Raw genomic sequence first — 18542 nt, 5'->3', positions numbered from 1 at the left:
CCTCCCCTCCCCTCCCCTCCCCTCCCCTCCCCTCCCCTCCCCTCCCCTCCCCTCCCCTCCCCTCCCCTGTCGGGGCCTGCGCGGCAGCTGCTCCTGCTTGCCAGCAGGTGGCATGAGCTCTGTGAGAATACCCGAGCGAGGCCTCGAAAGTGGACTGTGCGTCCCAGCTATGTAACAATCCGTCGTGTTCTCAGCGTTTTACTCCTCTTTTGGCAGCCAGTCTGTTGAAAGAATTTTAAACGACAGGGAGGAGAGGTTCGGTAGCCAGTGCGTGCAGGCAGGCTGCTGTGGCTGCAGCGATAGCAGCTCCATCATAGAGTTCCACTAGCAGCAAAACGCATGCCAAGCTGTTGCTTGGTGTCTGTGACCTATGTCACCGTGCCTTGGCCCTGCTTATGGCCCTTTCGTTACCTTTGCCACTTGCTGCATGTGAATTAAGTCCTGCCCTTCTCAGGATATCTGAAAAGAGCTTTCCATCTCCTTCCTTTTATGACAGAACAGTCTGGACTGGGAGGTAAATCTCCCCTTTGTCAACGTTCTCCTTGGATTTAAACTTCTGTGTGGATTTATTGCCTGCCTTAGGGAAGGTGTCCACGTGTCAGATGAGCACAAAATACAGTATTGTGTACATAAATAACACAAATGAGTGTTTCAAGGCCCGATGCTTGCCTTGGACTGTGCAGAGCCTTGCAAGGGCACTCCAGCCCTTCCAGGGGCTAAACATTTGCCTTTGGCTAAACTGATTCTCCTTTAGCAGCTTCTTTCCAGCCTCACTCCCAGCTAGAGCCCTGAGCTTTTTTCCAAGCTTAACCATTAAACTGAGCCCTAAGAAAGAGACCACAGCACTTCCCTGGGCTATCAGTTCCTTGGGGGGTATTATTTTTGCAGCTCTTCGTTTCCTTTGGCCGCTCAACTCCAACTGGAGCTCCAGCTTTCCCTTTCCACCAGCCCTAACCCTAACCCTAGGCTGAGCCAAAGGCTTGTGACATGGCTCAGTCCAGAGCTTTAATATTACTAGGAGAAAAATTATTTTGGCAGCCCTTTGCCAGCCCCATCTCTGCTGCATATGAGGATTGCTTGTTCCCTCAATGTAGAAAAATAGATAGAATGAGAATTGTGAGATTAGCCTTTCTGTAATTTGGAACTGCCGTGTTTATAAGAAAAGAAAAACGGTGAACTTCTAGTCCATGAAATAAAGGTCAGATAAGAGAGAGCAGATGTGAGAGAGGTCTAGAAGTGCACCAGCACATGGGATGTTGAATAGGCATTTGAATGAGAAGACTGAAGCAAAACACATGACAGAAGGGTGGAAATTCCATCAAAGGGGGCAAAATCTAATAGGTTTCGAGGTCTGAGTCTTACTTTGACACTTGTTTGCTTTCCTTTGGACTAAATTAAAATCCAGAGCTTTGAAATCTATTTCCCTAAGGTATCCTACAACAGGATACCGTAGGCAACAAAAATGTTGTTTATTTAGAGACTCCCAGTGTTTATTTCAGGGTTTGTAACAGTATAATTGTCAGGTACTAAAAGTATCATAATATTTAAATTTATAATTCAGTTATTAATAGTCATAATTTATGCAAGGAATAAAATTTATCTCTTTTATTACAGCATGTAATCATATAGAAAAATTTTCTGGGACTTTCAAATGAGATCTTCAATCCAGTGCTGTCACAAATAGTTTCTTAAATAGATAGTTTGGCCAGAAGCAGCCCAAATCCACACGGGGCTTACACTGCAGCAAATTCAAAAACTTGCCTGCTGGTAGGCTCTCCTGTTCTATGCCTGCTGGTAGGCTCTCCTGTTCTATTAGATGGTCCACACATGTAAATGCTCTGGCTAGCAAAATCAGTTAATGAGTGGGAAAAGAGTGGCCTCTTATACAAGCAAGTCCCAAACTAGCTGAGAGTTTCTGAATTAAACCCAGCAGGTTGGATCTTCTCTGTTGGCACTGCTGTGACTGTTTCTCTCAGACAGAAAGGCAGTAGCTTCAGTTGCTGTGCCACCTGGTATTATGGCGGAGCTTCAAAGCAGCTGGCTGCGCTTTTGCAGTCATTCAAGCACATGCTGACAAAAGCATGGATAACAGCATGACAGTGAGGCTTGTTGGTGAGATGGCAGCCAAATGCACATTTAACAATTTCCTTTAACTCTGATGCAGTGTTCATGGGATTATTCAAATGCACTCTGCATCCAACACCTGGATCTGAGTTCAGTGCTCTTTGCCCCTTCGTTTAATGACCTGGATGATAGGACAGAGTGCACCCTCAGGTTTGTAGATAACACAAAGCTGGGAGTGGTGGTTGACACACCAGATGGTTGTGCTGCCACCCAGTGGGATGTCAGTTGGCTAGAGAATTGGGCAAATTGAAATGTCAAAAGAATTCAACAAAAGGAAATGCAAAGGCCTGAACCTGGGGAGAAATGGCCCTATCCACCAGTGCAGGCTGGGGCCACCCCCTTGGAAAGTAGATTGGCAGAAAAGACCCTGGGAGTCCTGGTGGACACAGGTTGAACAAGAAGTTCTAACGTACTTTTGCAGCAGAAGCAGCCAGGAGTATCATGGGCTGTGCTAGACAGAGTTTTGCTACCAGGTCAAGGAAAGGTGGTCCTTTTTCCCTGTTTCACACTAGTGAGGGCTCACCTGGAGTACTGTGTCCAGTTTGGGCTCCCCAGTAAAAGGAAGATATGGGCATACTGGAGAGACTTCAACGAAGGCCCAGTGAGGTGATTAACTGACTGGAACATCATGCATATGAGGACAGGCCACAAGAGGTGTGACTTGTTAAATCTGGAAAAGAGAGGGCTTAGGGGATCTTAAAAGTGTATAAATACCTGATGGCAGGGAATAAAGGAGAAAGACTCTTTTCAGTGATTTCCAGTTACAGGACAGATGGATGGACACAAACTGACATACTAGACATTTTGTTTAAACATGATAAATGTAAAAATTTTATTTTATTGTTTTACTATAAACAATAGAGCATGTTGCTTAGAGCACTGTGGAGTTCTTCATCTGTGGAATTTTTCAAAAGCTTGTGCAGGGGGAATGGCCTAAATAATCTCCAGAGGTCTCTGCTATCTCAGGTATTCTATGTGTCTATTAAGTATTAACATAATGAGAGCTCCTGAAGGATCTGAAGAAATTCTGTTTTTTCAGGGCTGATACATAACAATAAGAGGTGTTTGGAAACCAGCAAACACTTTCTCTAGGTGTAAAACCCAACAACATTTCCAAAGAAAGAAAAATACCTCAAAAGAAAAATCACAAAGATGCTGGGTTTTGGAAACAGAAATTCTGCACAAATCAACAGTACAGGAAAACTTAAACTGACACAAAACTTTCCTATGTTTTTAATTTCAATTGGACGTGTTTTCACCTACAACATGGTTTACATTTTCTGGAAATCTTACAGTTGTCTAGGCAGGAGTAAGTATGGTTTGATGTTAAAGGGTTAGTATCTGATTAGAAATGTTGCAAGATCAGAAAACACCATTGTGAAGGACTTCAGTATCCCAAAGGGATGTGTGAAATTGTCATGGCAGGCATCAGGAGAGGCTCCAAGCCTTGCTCCTCTACTGGACAGGAGCCAGCTTAGGGAGCAGGCCTTTGCCTGCTTCCCAGCCTTGCCAGTTCCCAGGATTGAAAATCCCCCTAAATGGCTTCTGCCAGGCATAAGGGAGGGCATTCTCCAGCTACCATACCTAAGGGGGAAAACTGATCTGACTGCCTGACTCCCAAAGAGAGTAGTTCATTCTTTCTTCCTCAGCCTTGGTGATGAGAAACATCATGTATTTTCAAATAATAAAGTCAGTCTGTTCTTACAGATAATTGGCTTCTTAAGGGATTTTGTTGTCTTGATATGAAAGCAAGGATTGTGAGCAATGCAATCATCTGCCAGTAGATACCAAGTGACGTATTTTCAGCCACATGCTCTGCCTTGCCAGCCACCTGAAACGGGACAATAAAAAATTCTTGCATTTATCTCAGTGCAATCCTGGGAAGGTGCACCACAAGCCCATAAGTTAATAAACAGGGTCAGTGTCAGTTTGGAAGCTTAAGATTTTAACTCTGCATAGTTTCCATCCTTCTGCAGAAATAAACTTGTCTGTCAGTTGTTCACATAGAATCATACCTGTGTTCATTTTCAGAAAATAAATAATTCTATGGTTAGCACCATTTCTCCTGAGGGTAAACTTTGCCATTGAAGTTTTTCAAATTAGAGCTGGGGAAAAATATTTTGAAGGCTTTCTGGCTGTGCTGGCTCTGGCACTCCAGATATCTCTCCCAGCAGATTACAGGGGGCTTTTGGTTTTAGTCTGTTCCTGCTATTGATGTGACAAATGCATATTCATTAAGCATCATGTTCTTATTTTAGATTAGATATCATAAAACACTGCAGTGTGGAGGGAATTCAGGGAGACAGTACTGATACCTTTCTCAAATAATGGCAAGGAAAAAAATGCCATTGAACAGAAAATTACCATGTGTTTCGTTCTGGGTAAGGTCCTGACATCTGCCTGCCCGAGAGCCCCAAGACTCTTACTGGAACTGTTTGACAATTAACATTTGCCTCTTTTCCGGTGCCCAAATAAGGCCTTGCACTGATAAAGGTTCAGGAAGTTAAAATAATTAATAGGTTTAATTTATTGAAGTGTCAGAGCAGATTCAGGATTGCTGGTGATAAATGCACTAACTGCAAGTGATTGAGCTCAAGTTAATAAATCCCAGGTGACATCTGACAAAGTCAGGAGGTGCAGTTCTTTGCAGTAGCATCCATATAAACCAGAAATGCAGCAGCAGTTCAGCTGTGTAATGTATGCACCATTCTTACCAAGAAGGTGAAGAAAACGGAGCACAGCCTGTTGACAGTCCTCATCTCTGCTAAATCCAGTCTTTCCATCTGAGAAGTTTCCAGAGATTACAAACATCCCTTGGTTGTAAACATCTTGACCTTGCGCCTTCTGATACTCTCCCAGCTTCCTCTTGACCACAGTTCTAACGCTTTTCTCTCTGCTTCCAAGCCTGCGCTGTTTTATCCTTGCTTTCTCCCCGACCTTCATCTGTCACAGAATCACAGAATTAACCAGGTTGGAAAAGACCTTTGAGATCATTAAGTCCAGCCTATCACTCAAAACTATCTAATCAATTAAACCATAGCACTAAGTGCCTCATCCAGTCTTTTTAAAAACACTTTCAGGAGTGGTGACTCCACCACCTGCCCAGGCAGCCCATTCCAATGGCCAATTACTCTTTCTGTGAAGAATTTCTTCCTAATGTCCAGCCTAAACTTGCCTTGGTGCAGCTTGAGACTGTGTCCTCTTGTTCTGTCACTGGTTGCCTGAGGGAAGAGACTGATTCCCACCTGACCTTTACCCCTTTCTGTTCGCTCTCTCATACCTGCTGCAAAATGTAACCAACTCTTGGGTAAAGGCAGTTGCAGTCCCTCCTTTTATTTTCTCGGTAAGAATTCTGCTTACTTTTTTTCAGACATTAAATAGGGATTCTGAGACTAAAGAGCATTTTATTTCGATACATACTGTGGGATTTGTTCTGGCCTAGACAGTCTGTAGCCATTTAAACAAATAGGCCTGCCAAATGTTAACACGAAACTTTATCAACTACTAAAATAAACTTCAAAAATCAGAAGTATGGCATCAAGTCCTATGTTTTCCATTCTATGTATTTTACTTCTCATTTGGAAAATGAGAGCTTGAGGATTCATTTTTATTCTTGAATTTACCCAAGCTTAAAATACATAAACTTGAATGCCAGATCCCCAGTTCAGTAAATCACTTAAGCATGTGAGTAACTGTGATACTATTTAGAAGAGCGCTCTAATATATTTAACTTAAAGTACATGCTCAGAACTGTTGCTTTAGTTACTCAGGAGTAGTGCTTTGGTTACTCAAGTGCTCAGAGAAATACAAAGATGAGTGCTTTGGTGAGCAAGGGCCTGACACTGTACGGTTATAAATGAATACATAAGAGAGAATGTTTTGTTCACGGAAGATTCTATTTGAGTAAACTGTACCTAAAAGGACATTTCTTTTTCTTGCTCCATGTTTTAGAGGCTATAGCATTTATCTGTATCAGATGATTAAAAAAAATTACCTAGAACAGTTTAAAATATTTTTCAGTGAAAAGGGGGATCTACCATTTACAGCATGAGACCTCTCAACCTGCAAGAAATTACTATTCATTTTGTTTAAATATAACAAATACTCATTTTCCTAAATGCCTGTGAACTCTGCTGCAGCAAAAAATGACCCAGGGCTTTTCTAAAACATTGCTGTTTGTGCTTTATAATCACTTTTAACATGCAGGGCACTGTTCTTCAGCAACTTCTTGAAAAAACCAAACCAAACCAAACCACCAAACCTCTGAAATTCAGTAAGCTTTGATTTCAAGTGATTGGTTTCCACCTGGCTGGAGTGAAATTTTCTTCTTGGGAAGTTTATTAGTATATTAAAAGATGCAAATTAATTCATAATTCTTTCAGCTCATTCTCTTGGGAACAATTACACAAGGAAATTATTAATGTACAAGAAAACAACAGTTAAAAATCTCACAGGGCAACAGGGGCGTGGAATATCTGAAAACACTTAGACCTAGCTAATAGCTGAACTGAGTTATAATAACAGTTCATAAAGCAATTTTATGTTCTTATTTCTAATCTGATAGCAGCCACATGGTACAGACAAGGAATCAAAGACCCTGGCAAAATGCGTTTACAGTCGAAGGCCCTGTTCTCAATGAGGTGCTGCAGAAACACAGTGTGAAGACTTGAACATATGCCACGAGGGTTTCTAGGAACACAGCCAAATGTAAGGTTTCAATCATTTCACCAGTTTTGATGTCTCGGATGTATACCATTCCATGATGATTGCATACAAGACTATCATTTCAATGTAAGTGATACTCTGATAAATAAGCCAAATATTTTCATCTGGATAATGAAAACCCCTGAGGATCCAGTTAATATTTGATGAAAAAACAGCAAATATATTTGCTACCTAGGCTTTGATGCACTTATTTTTCCTCCTTTTAGTTAAGGTGTTAAACATCTCAGCCGCTTTCCTTTCTGGTTTTCTTTCCATAATTTATCTGGCATGCTTTCAATATTACATATCTGATGAAAATTTCAAATATTTTTACAATCAGAGTCATAACACAGGCGATCACTAGGATCCCTGTCATTACTCTTGGCTATCTGCCTCCAGCATTCCCTGACATCTGGCTATCAATGAAAAGACTGATGGGGAAACATATGTTCTCAAAATACTGTAAAGCAAGCATCACTACTATTGAAAGTTTGCCCATAATGTGGGTGTTATCCTGTCTTAAAGAACTTGCCTTTTTAAAGTACAGCCAAATAAACATAATACCTGTAGTCCTCTGTTGACCAGTTTCCTTGAGGTCTCCACACTGAGGGTCTAGTCACAACTTAATATACTGGGGCAAGATGATAATGAGGGATGGCACCTAAATTGAGAGCAAGATTATGTTATGGACATGCAGCGATAAAGTAACTTGCATTAGACACACTTGCATCTGTCTTTCTCAACAGACTCTAAGGGATACTACTTAGAAATTAATGTTTAGATTTGAAAAAAATAAGATGCTCTAGAAATCTTTCTGTTTTCAGAACAGCATAAGAAGTGAAATAACACAGATCAAAATAACATGGACTGTCATAAATAAATACGCAAGGAGAGTGGACACAGGTCAAATTCCTGTTCTGTCCTGCTCCTGCAGTTGCCTCACTGGATAAATGTATTTCCTTCTGCCAAGCTCAAGTAAGCAGTTTGCTTCCAGAGAAGCAATTCTGTCTCACAGTTCAGTTGAAATCAAGGATTGTTACCTAGTTAATGGCATCGTTCTGTATATTTAAAAGAACATACAGAAATTCTGGGGAAAAAAAAGGAGTAAACAGTTTATGCATAATTAATTTAACATCCCTATGCAATTCAGATTCCACTAGCCTTTTAGCTAGTTCTCTGCTGGTTTCTGGTGGATACCGAAACCACATGAACTGGGAGAGAAAGAGATGCAAAAGAATCAGAACATTTTTGAGTGAGAACACTGACAAGGGGCCATTATTTTTAAACAGTTTTCAAATGCAAATTTAAATATATGAATATGCAAGCATGAAATCTTTTTCTGAGGGCAGAAGAATAACAGTTATTATCATGTCATGGTTATTTTTGTCCGCAAAAACCCCAAACCAACAATATAGAAGACTTCAGAGGAAGGCTAGGCTGTAGGAAGAGGCCTGCAATATGCTGTGGGATATAAAAGGGTGAGGCCAGACTACACTTCCATTCTGTAGAACTTTGCTCCAGGCTGTTAAATGTGAAGCAAGCTGATGGCATTAATTTAATTCTGAAGTGTCACATGCCTGTATGAGAAAGCTCTGATTTAACTTAACCTGAGGTTGGATCTCTCTAATTTTAAGGATACAATTGTCAGAGAGATTCTGTTTCACCTTTAAAGCAATTTCTTGTAAGGCTAGAACCAAGGTGCAACGGCTGAGATTCCTCAGCTGTTGTGTCTGTGATATTCCTCTTTGGCAGCAAACCAACATCAGCCTAGCATAAATGTAAGTGCCAGATTTATTTTTTTTCCTTTGAGGTGCACAATCTTAAAGGATCAGGGTAAAGCCCTGGATAAAACAATATTCCAGTTAAATATCATCATTGTTCTCATGAAATTACTTTAGTAGCTATTTTAATTAATCATGGTCATTCCCTGTCTATATAGACAGCAGGGTGTTTCTCCCTTTTAAGCACAAGCATAGAGACCCTGGGTTAACATAAGAACACAGCAGGCTGCAGATAAAAAAGGTGAGAGCTCCTCTAAATACCAGGCTCTGGGTTTGATGACTGTGTTTCTGGGATTTGGCCCTGAGCATTGTAGTCCCACAGAGCACAGCTGCTGATTAGTACCAAAGCAAAATCAAGGATATAAATGCATGATACCAAGACACTGAGGGAAATATGCATCGATGCCCTGTTGATCCAGCAGATGCACTTAGGCTACTGAATTATTCCCAACCTTATTAGCCCAGGGAGGTGGTGGAGTCATCATCGCTGGTGGTGTTTAGGAAGAGACTGGATGTGGCGCTTGGTGCCATGGTTTAGTTGACTAGATAGTGTTTGGTGATAGGTTGGACTCGATGATCCTGAAGGTCTTTTCCAGCCTGGTTAATTCTATTCTATCCTATTCTGTTTTGTTCTATTCTATTCTATTCTATTCAAAGCATTGCTCAGCTACTGAAAGTGGCCAGGTGAAACATACTTCAGGTTTTGCAGTTTTCTTCCCAGTAACCAGTAAGTGAATGGAGTTTTGAGCTCAGCATGAAATGGCTATTGTTTACCTGTGATCATAAATGAGAAAGAGTGGTGACCAACTGCTATAAAAACACCTTGATTTAATTTTAAAGATATTTATGGAAAGTCTCATTCATCACTAAATGATGTAGAATGGTTATAAAATGTTATACTTAATTTGCTACTATATAAGTAGAAATGTGCTAAATCCAGCACACTTGTTAAATTAAAGCTCACTTAATGATTACACAGCTCTTGAGAACAGCATCCGAAGTAGAATCATTTGTTTTAGGAAAAGAAGATGGTTGAAGCTCTTTACATTTTTGCTGATTATAAAATGAAACAAAACATGAGAAAGTAGACTAGGAGAGATTTCTTCTTGTGGTGATTGTTGAAGTATTTAACACAGCTTATACAATTTCTATGAGATAGGAACTGGCTCTAATTCTCCACCTCATTACAGCATGTTGAGCTGAAATCAGTACTGTTATCTTGCTCTAGCACTCTTAGAACAGACTGAAAAAATACTGGTCTGGATATTACCTAGCATCTACTCTTTAGGCATGGCAGAATAGCCATAGTAGATGCTCTGTGGAGGACTGGGATGTATCCCGACTATGAATGACAAACCAGCTGTTATCCTCACTCTGAACTATGACCCAGTGCTTCCTTTGTGCCTTGGCTGTCAGAAAACCCTGCTCTGCACTTCCAATTTCCAAATAGCAAAATCAGAAGATGAAAAGTGGCTTGTGATTCACTTTGCACATACCTGTCTGCATTACTGATGGTGATGCTACAACCTCAGATTCTTTTTCTTATATGTGTGCTGCAATTGCATGCACCAATTGCATGGCCAAGGAGAGTTACAAATGTAGATGTATTCGCTCCTTTAATGATGTTTGCATAATTGGTGGCATATGGGATCTTAATTAAAAGATTACTGAGAAGGCTGGAATTAGTAAAATTACTATATGATCAAGAGAAAGGCATTCTGGCATTTTCTAGTTACTAATAAAGACTGCCTGTGCGTAGCACAGGATTGATTAAAAGTTTATGTTTCTTTTCTTGGAGATACCACAGGTAAGGACTGCAAAAAGTACTCAGCACTTACCAAAATGAGAGCTAATAAAAGTTAAGAAGTCATTGTCTTGCAGAGAGATAGCCCCTTCATCCATGATAAATCATAAATACTGAAAACTTGCACTGGTTGTGCAAAGAACAGTTCTTCATGGCGTCTGCTTACTCAGGATCCATGCAAATCTGTGTGTGCAAAAAAATGCTTTTAATTACATAATTTTCTCCTCAGACATTGAAAGTATATGCTGGTTATATTTCTTGTATTCTGAAGTTCTTTCAGCTCTCTGTAGACTTCTGCAAATAAGATAAGGTGCAGGGAAGACACAGATGCTTGTTCTCTGGTCCTGAGTCATACAACTTTTTACTCTTCTTCAAGTCTGCTGGAGGTAAAAGTTTTGCCTTGGTGTGAGGAGTGATGAGGAAGAAATGGCATCCTAGCCTGTCAGAAAAAGAAGTCTGGAAGATCTCTTTGGTGTATTTTCAAGTGTAGTCATTATTTACATCTTAGCATTCCCCAAAGGACAGGCAGGAACGCCAGCCTTTCTATGGCAATGAGAGTGCTGAGCACTCAGGATCATTTAGTGGCCTCATCTTCCTTCAGAGTTGTTCCAAAATAAACATCTTTAAGTCTTCTTTAAGAAGCTTTTAGAACTCAATTTTAGATCAAGATAGGAGGCAAACACATTGGAAGAGCATTTAAAAACTTAGATGATTTTTGCGTCCTATCTCTTGAATAGCACTTTGCCAGAAATCATGAAAATTTGGCCAAAAAACTTTTAGCTACTCAGAGACTACTTACACGTAACTTGAAGTGGAAAGAGCTTTTCTAATAATATGAAGAAGTCTATGTTTATTTGGTTTATGATAGAGAGGACGTCTCAGTCATAACTGAATAGAACCTTCACATAATAATGCTGCTTTGTAATTTGTTAATCTAAAATGTTCTGCTTTACTACAGATATCTGTATAATTATATTGGTGACTGCCCAGGCTCTGAAGAGCATATTGTATAGAAAATTAGTAGTAGCTGCTGCCCATGAAGACTTACAACTAAATGATTTTACAAGTGCCTAATAGTATCTATTCATAAAAGGCAAGCACTGCTCTGCAATTTGGATCTTACAAGTCATTTAGCATGTGTCTGCGAAAGTTGAGACACGTATTACTGAGAAAAAATAAGCAAAAGGTTGATATAGATAGTGCTCATATTTTAAAACATGAAGTAAATGCCAACATGAAACTTCTGCATAAGCTATCTATATCTTCTACATCTGTTTTATAAATAAATCTTGATCTACTCTTTCAGCAAAACACCACAGTAGACTAGGTAAAGGTCAAAAGTACGTTTGAGCAACTGTCTTACACAAACTTAGTGAAATTTAACCCAGAAAGACACAACACAACCCCAAAGATATCTGATGATTTCTGAATCAACTATGAAACTTCTGAGGTAAAATTTCAGGATTTTCCTTTAGAAAGTTATCCCTTCTCAAAAGACTACATCCATGTTGAATCTGCTTCTGTGGCGAAGATCATAACCATAAAAAAAAGTATGAGTCATACTCATAAACCATACTGGCTGCATCTAGTTTGTACAGGAGATGCGAAAGTCATGCTCTCCTGCCTTCACCTCACTTTCTCTCTTTACCTATTTATCATAGAATCATTGAATCAATAAGGTTGGAAAAGACTTCAGAGATCCTCAAGTCCAACCTGTCACTCAACACCTCATGACTACTAAATATGCCTAAGCAACCTTTTAAGTACTTGTTGCTGTATCTTCAAGATTTTATGGTGTACTATAGAGTAATTGTGCAGGAAAGCTACTGATTTTTCTTTGGACAGTTACAAGGGTCCTGCTTTCTGTTACAGAGTTCTAGAGTAACAAACACAGAGAAACTCATTTAAGGGTGGGAATTAGCAAACTAACCCAAAGGTGCTGAAAATCAAGGACAACTGGTTACATCTGCTCCTTTTGTCTGCTGCTTTCTCATTGTCTACCACAGGGGAAAAAAAAAAAGGATTTAGTGATACTTCCTTTTAGCATGAACAGAAATAGCTGATTGTAAAAACAAGCTCAATGAAATATTCATTAACAAAATGGTCAAGTCACTAAATAATGCATTTAGCTGGCTCTAGTGGTTGACCTTTGCAAATTTCCTTGGAGGTGAATTGCAAACTACTATTTTTTTAATTTTTTTTTTTTCCCCTGGGGAAACACTGCTATGAGAACTTTGTTTCACAATGAAAGCAGTGCAAGTTTTTAGCATTAATTATGAATATTCTTCAGTAGGTGGCATTCTTCTGTCTTTGTGGATACTGTGTCAATAAAATCATACTGATCATGGGCAGTGTGCTACTTGAGGTGCTGTCTTCCAGAAGAGAAGCTGAAAGAAGGTCTTGTATCTGTGCTTTGGATGGCTCTTGCAGCATTAAAACCAACCCCAAACCCATAAAATAAAAGTGTTAGCATCATTGCCTTGGCCTCAATCCAAGTTGGGTAATTGCATTGTCTCCCTAAAATTTGCTTTGTGCAGTTTTAATTTAATATGGTGCTGCTGTTCTCTTCCTGCCCTAAGTTGTTTTGTGTCATTGCTGGGTGCTATTAAATAACCTCCATATTTCCCCTGAGACAGCTGCATTTGAGCTGTGGGTAAGGCAAAGCCTGCAGATGAAATTTGTGAACTGTTCCCAGAGAAGGAAACAAAAGTTGTCTTGCATTTACTACATGCCGATATTTACCTGGACAACTCCATATTTTCTGCTCCACTCCAGCAGTTTACTTTCATTTGGAGTTTAACTATCCAAATGAAAACAGCAACTGTAGGGAACACTGTCCCTTCTCAAGAGATCACAAGGCTCATGCTTGGCAGGACTTTTTCAGCAGTATTTTTATCCTCTATTATCCTCTACAAGCAGCTTTGCTCCACATGTGGGATTTAGCCATGGACTACAGAGGGACATTGGGACACAGTTACCCTGTCCTAGTCAGGTGGTTGCCTTCGTCCATCTCATCCTTCCTGGGGGGTCATCCGTCATGAGCTTGCTCCTGCTTAGCATTCAGTGTTTACCAAATACAGGGCTGCACCTCCTACAGACAAGTTCATGCAGGCTGTACATGAAGCTAGAAATTAAGCTGGAGCCAGTGCATTTCTGGATTCAGTTTACAAAGTGACCTTATTGATGGTCTTTCCTGTACCTAAACTGAGCACATTGCAGTTTAGTTAACATTATGACTCTAAGAAGATACCAGAGCAGCACTGACATAACAGGTAGGTTGGGCTGGTACAATAGAAATCCTGAAAGAGGAATGAGCTGGAAGAGCTCCTCATAACAGGCAAGTGTAACACAACTTCTACTACAAATACAGAGAGCTTCAGCTCCATGAATGCTGACAAGGACACCTTGCCTATGGCACAGGAGCTGTAGTCCTTTGCCTGAGTGACTCCAAAGTGGCAGGAGCCAGAAAGTGCCACAAACTGCTGTGTAGCACTCCTGTGAAGAGCATTTATATATGACTTGTGTTGAAGAGTCCCTAAGAAAGCCTAGCAGTTGTCCAGGAAGGCTGGATTGGAGCCTCCTGGGACCAGGAGAGCTAGTCTGCTTTTGGTGTCACACATTTTGCATATAAACCCAACAGTCTGGACCCCAAATCACCACCATCTGCTTATTCATAGCAAGATTCAACATAAAGGGAGTTGTTATTAAACCCTCAGTAGGAATCATGTGACTGCAATGACCTCAGTTTTTACTTTCCTGATAAAAATGATCATGTCTCTTTACTGGTCCCTAATATGCTGTGATGTTTTGCAACAAGAACATTAAAAGAACTTCAATTTCTTGAGACCTGTCCTCTTCACCCTATTGTCACTGTTGCTTTACCAGGTATGCAGCATGTATCTGGTCCTGGCATGACATTAGGTGCCAGAGTTGAATGTCTTTGTAGATCTGGTTTTATTCAGCCAGTGTGGGAAATGGAAGGATGTGTTGTTTTTTCAAACTGCATGCTATTCTCAGGAAAACAAAACAACCCACAGAAACAACCCTGCAATACCAAGGTTTTGGTGAGGCATCAACACCAAACAGCTGAAGAAAAACTGAAGCCAGTCATTGCTGCTAGAAAGTGGAGGTTAAATAATTGAAGAAACCTGCCTTGTGTATCAGCAGCAAGAAAAGACTCAAATAGGTTTTAAACTTGCATGAAGTTTCTCTTAACTCTATGATCCTAAGGGACTTTGACAATATAATAAAACCCCTTCTCTGTTCAAAGGAGAGTATGTGGGAGAGAGGAAAGTTGCTAAGCTGACATCATACTTCGAGTGGATCACTTTTTCCTCTAATGAGGATGTGAACCAATTGCAATGCAACACAAAGGCAGACTGCTGCTCTTGGAGTTCCCTTTTGACCCTTGAATACAGTGTATGGGGGCAGGAAGTTGCCTTTTGCTTCAGAACATTTTTAAAAATCTCATTGTTGCAGTGAAAACTATCCCAACACAGTTTTACAAACAGAGCTTATGGCACTACAAAAATACATATGCCCACCCCCCCAGCTTAGATTCAAAAGATAGTTTATTGTCTCTCATTGAGATGTATGACAAGTTCATAGCATTCAAATCACACATCCCATACTAAAATCATGTAATGATCATGCTAGGTAAATGTCCTAGCATATAGTTTTCAGTTTTATATATGCAATTAGACTAGAGGGTAAATTAAGAAAAACTAGATCACTAACATGTATAGTAATAACTGTTTTTAATACAATTACACAGATGTTCTGTCCATAAAATTGTTCAACTTTGCAGTGTTAAGAGATATTTTACTGCTTATCCTGCTTGCACTATGGCCCAATACTGAGAGATCATGATACTCTAGCATGAATTCAAGGTGTGGGGGGTGTGGGTGTGTGGAATCAAGAACATTTTCAAATCTGACATTGATTGATGGAAGGGGCTTTATTCTTGCTTAGCACACAAGTTGGGATTTATCTATCCAAATTACAGGTCTACAAAACAAATATCTGTAAAAGAACTCTTTGGCTAAACTCCCTTGTCAGTTGAGGGAAGAAATACAAATTTCTGTATTTATCTCTTCCTAAGGTAGAAATTGAACAAGCACAGATGGGTTATGCTATATAAATAGCTACTTTTATCCCTGGACTATGGGAGAACATAGACCACTAGCTTAGAGAGATACTCAGGCTCTAGCTGAGTTCTTCATCACCTAGAAGTTGGTGGCACCCAGCCCTGCTCTTTCTACCTCATGCTAAATGACACTTCTCTTTAGCACTGTATAAAAATACCTAGTATGAAGTGAACTAGGAGGTATCTTAGTATGAATGAGGAAGAAATCAGACAAATCTGTGCAAAACGCAACATGTGCTCCAGAGGAAAGATATACCTTACATCATTTATGTAGTGAGGATTTCAGTTAGTGTGCAGGGAAAATGCATAGACTGACTTCAGTGAAATCTTGATTCAGGTGAAATCAAATGCAAAAGGTTCAATTCTTCAGCCCTTGTCTGAAGAAACAGCACATTTCTAATACAACTACCATGAAATGATGGAATGCTGTGAGGCTTTTCATAGAATGTTAAGAAGCTTAAGCTTATGATGTTCAGCACACAGAATATAATGGGGATCACAGGTTGAGGCAAATGAGTTATCCCAGGACTGGACTCAGCCTTGGGCTCTGAGAAGAATAAGGAGTTTGAATGTTCCCATGAGAACAGAGCTGCAAGCAGCTCTCCTTTCTACCTCTAAGCAGGGGGAGAAAAGAAATTGTTATTTTTGCACTACCTCCCAGGGAAAGCAGTAGATGTGTTTTTTATTTAGACAATGGTGTTCAAGCCTATCCACTTCACAGTGTTCCTACTCTGGCCACAAATCAATCACTGCTTACTAATATTCGGACAGTTCCATCAGAATGTCGTAAGAACTGGTGGTAGTGGGCAGCACAAAAGAAAAATCAAGTTGTGTGATTTTAGTTAGCCAGCTAATTCCAAGCTCTGCAGCAGTCAGAAAGGAGAACTTTCAAGTGGTATGTGTAAATGCAAACGTCAAAGACATCTGATCTATGTAGAAACGGTAGCCTGACACACGAAAGAATCTCTGAACTTTAACTCCGTGAAATACCTGTCAGCCAGCTGTCCTGGGGAAGAGTCTGCATGCAGTTCCTTTGAGGTTGATCCTCTTTTCAGGTCATCCAGGGTTTGTATCTTTTTCTCCCAAAATATTAGAAAAAGAATTGAGTACAACCATGGCATTCATGTAAAAGCAATGTATCTGATATGAGCGATACAGATAATAACACCTTTCATCAAAAGATCCCAGGGGTACTGTGCATCTTATTCAGAATAGTTCCACTCCTGTAGAAAGTTCTTGCTTACATTTATACACAAGCTGCTTCACTGAAATCTAACCGTATGTGTAAGCCTACTTAGAAGCAGGGACTAGTACTGCATAAGAATTATGTTTGTCTCTGCTGATAGCAAAACTCTCTGTAGGGTGAAATACAAAAAGAAACCCTGTTAACTGTTTGAATTCCTTGAGGAATTTTAGCTGTCAGATCTGTGTGGGTTTTTTTTTCTAGACTACAAGGACCATCATCCCACTCTGGCTGATAATACTTCAAGATATTTAGTCACAGAAGATAAGCAAAACTTTGTGCATCTGAGAAGATGAATATTCTGCTGAGCTCTTAAATGAACTTTATCAACTGAGTGAATAATTGTTTAGCAAAGCCAGGAAAATAGCCCAAAATACAAATGAGGCATGAGAGTGGGAGAAAGAGTGTCTGATGTTCTGCCAGAGCCCATTTTTAGACACTATCCCCAGCAACTTTGGAGACAGAAAATTATGTAATATGCCACTCAAATGAAATAACCTCAACTTCCCCTAGAATGTGTTACTAACCTGCTGGGTCTCAAATGTGAAAGCAGAAGCAGTATAGAGCCTTTTGTTTTATTAAAGTAACTGCTTCTGTGAGCATACAAATAATGAAAACACTTTGAATCCCATTTTCGTATAGATTGTTACAAATGGTTGCCAAGTTTTGATCCCATTGAAAATATATATTTAGAACATGCCACAAATATGAGAGTGGTCCAAACCTGTTTGTCTCATCACATGGTTGCGATGCACACCTGAATTTCACCAGTCTAGAATTTTGGGTTTGGTCAATATCTGCTATCAGCATGAGAGGACAAATTTCAGATTAGTTTCAAATGTCAGGGCTCTTCATGCTGAGAATTAGCATCTGCCACATGGACTCAGACCAGTGGTCCATTCTGCCTCACTACTAGCCATGGTCTCTTGGTAGTATATCTCCAATGCAAATAGTGAGGAGTGATGAAAAGCAAATTTCAAATCTAATTTTGTGGAAGTTCCAAACCTGTATTTGGACTCAGATGTGACCCTCTGCTGACATTGTGTCAAAGCAAAACTTAACCTGGGATTGTTACGCTGATTGCTTTGAGCAATTACAAAAAGGCAGTTCTGTTTGCAGTTTTTCTTGCAACATCTTTGCTGAGCTTTTAAACAAATCATAATGCTAAATATATAAAACAATAAACAAGTTATAAAAACATGGTAAAAGTGAATGTGCATTCTTTTACCCTTCCTGTGAATAGCCCTTAAAACAGTTTACAAGAAGCATGGAAATAGTCTGGTGATTATTGTAACACTACAGTAAAGATGAATCCTTTGCAGTATAAATCCCATACAGCAAACTTGAGATCCAGTGTGCCCTTCTGTTCAATTCAGGATGAGAGTTCTTACCCATCTTATAATTCATCTCAGGTAATGCCTTTTAAATAATACACTCTCTTCCCTGAAGGTAGTCATTTATCAGTATTATCAGATAACTGCTTATTTTGAGCTGTTAATGGAAATACCATTGTCTGCCAAACGTGGTAAATCTCCTACCTTCTGTACAAGAGGAATTCATCTGGGGGACAGGATCTAACTGCAAACGATCTTCAGGGGAGGCTTTTTACTGTTTTTCCAGGACAAGTGAAAGAGCCTGGGCTGTACTGTTTGGCACCTTCACCTCAGAGGACTTGAGAGATAAAAAAAAATATCTGAAAAGCAACAAAGTTCAAAGGCATACTGCCACCAAATCCTTTTC

Source organism: Dryobates pubescens, chromosome 8 (assembly GCF_014839835.1).
Source record: "Dryobates pubescens isolate bDryPub1 chromosome 8, bDryPub1.pri, whole genome shotgun sequence".
NCBI classification, from domain to species: Eukaryota; Metazoa; Chordata; class Aves; order Piciformes; family Picidae; genus Dryobates; species Dryobates pubescens.
The sequence above is the reverse complement of the archived record's forward strand: the minus strand, read 5'-3'. Positions refer to the sequence as shown.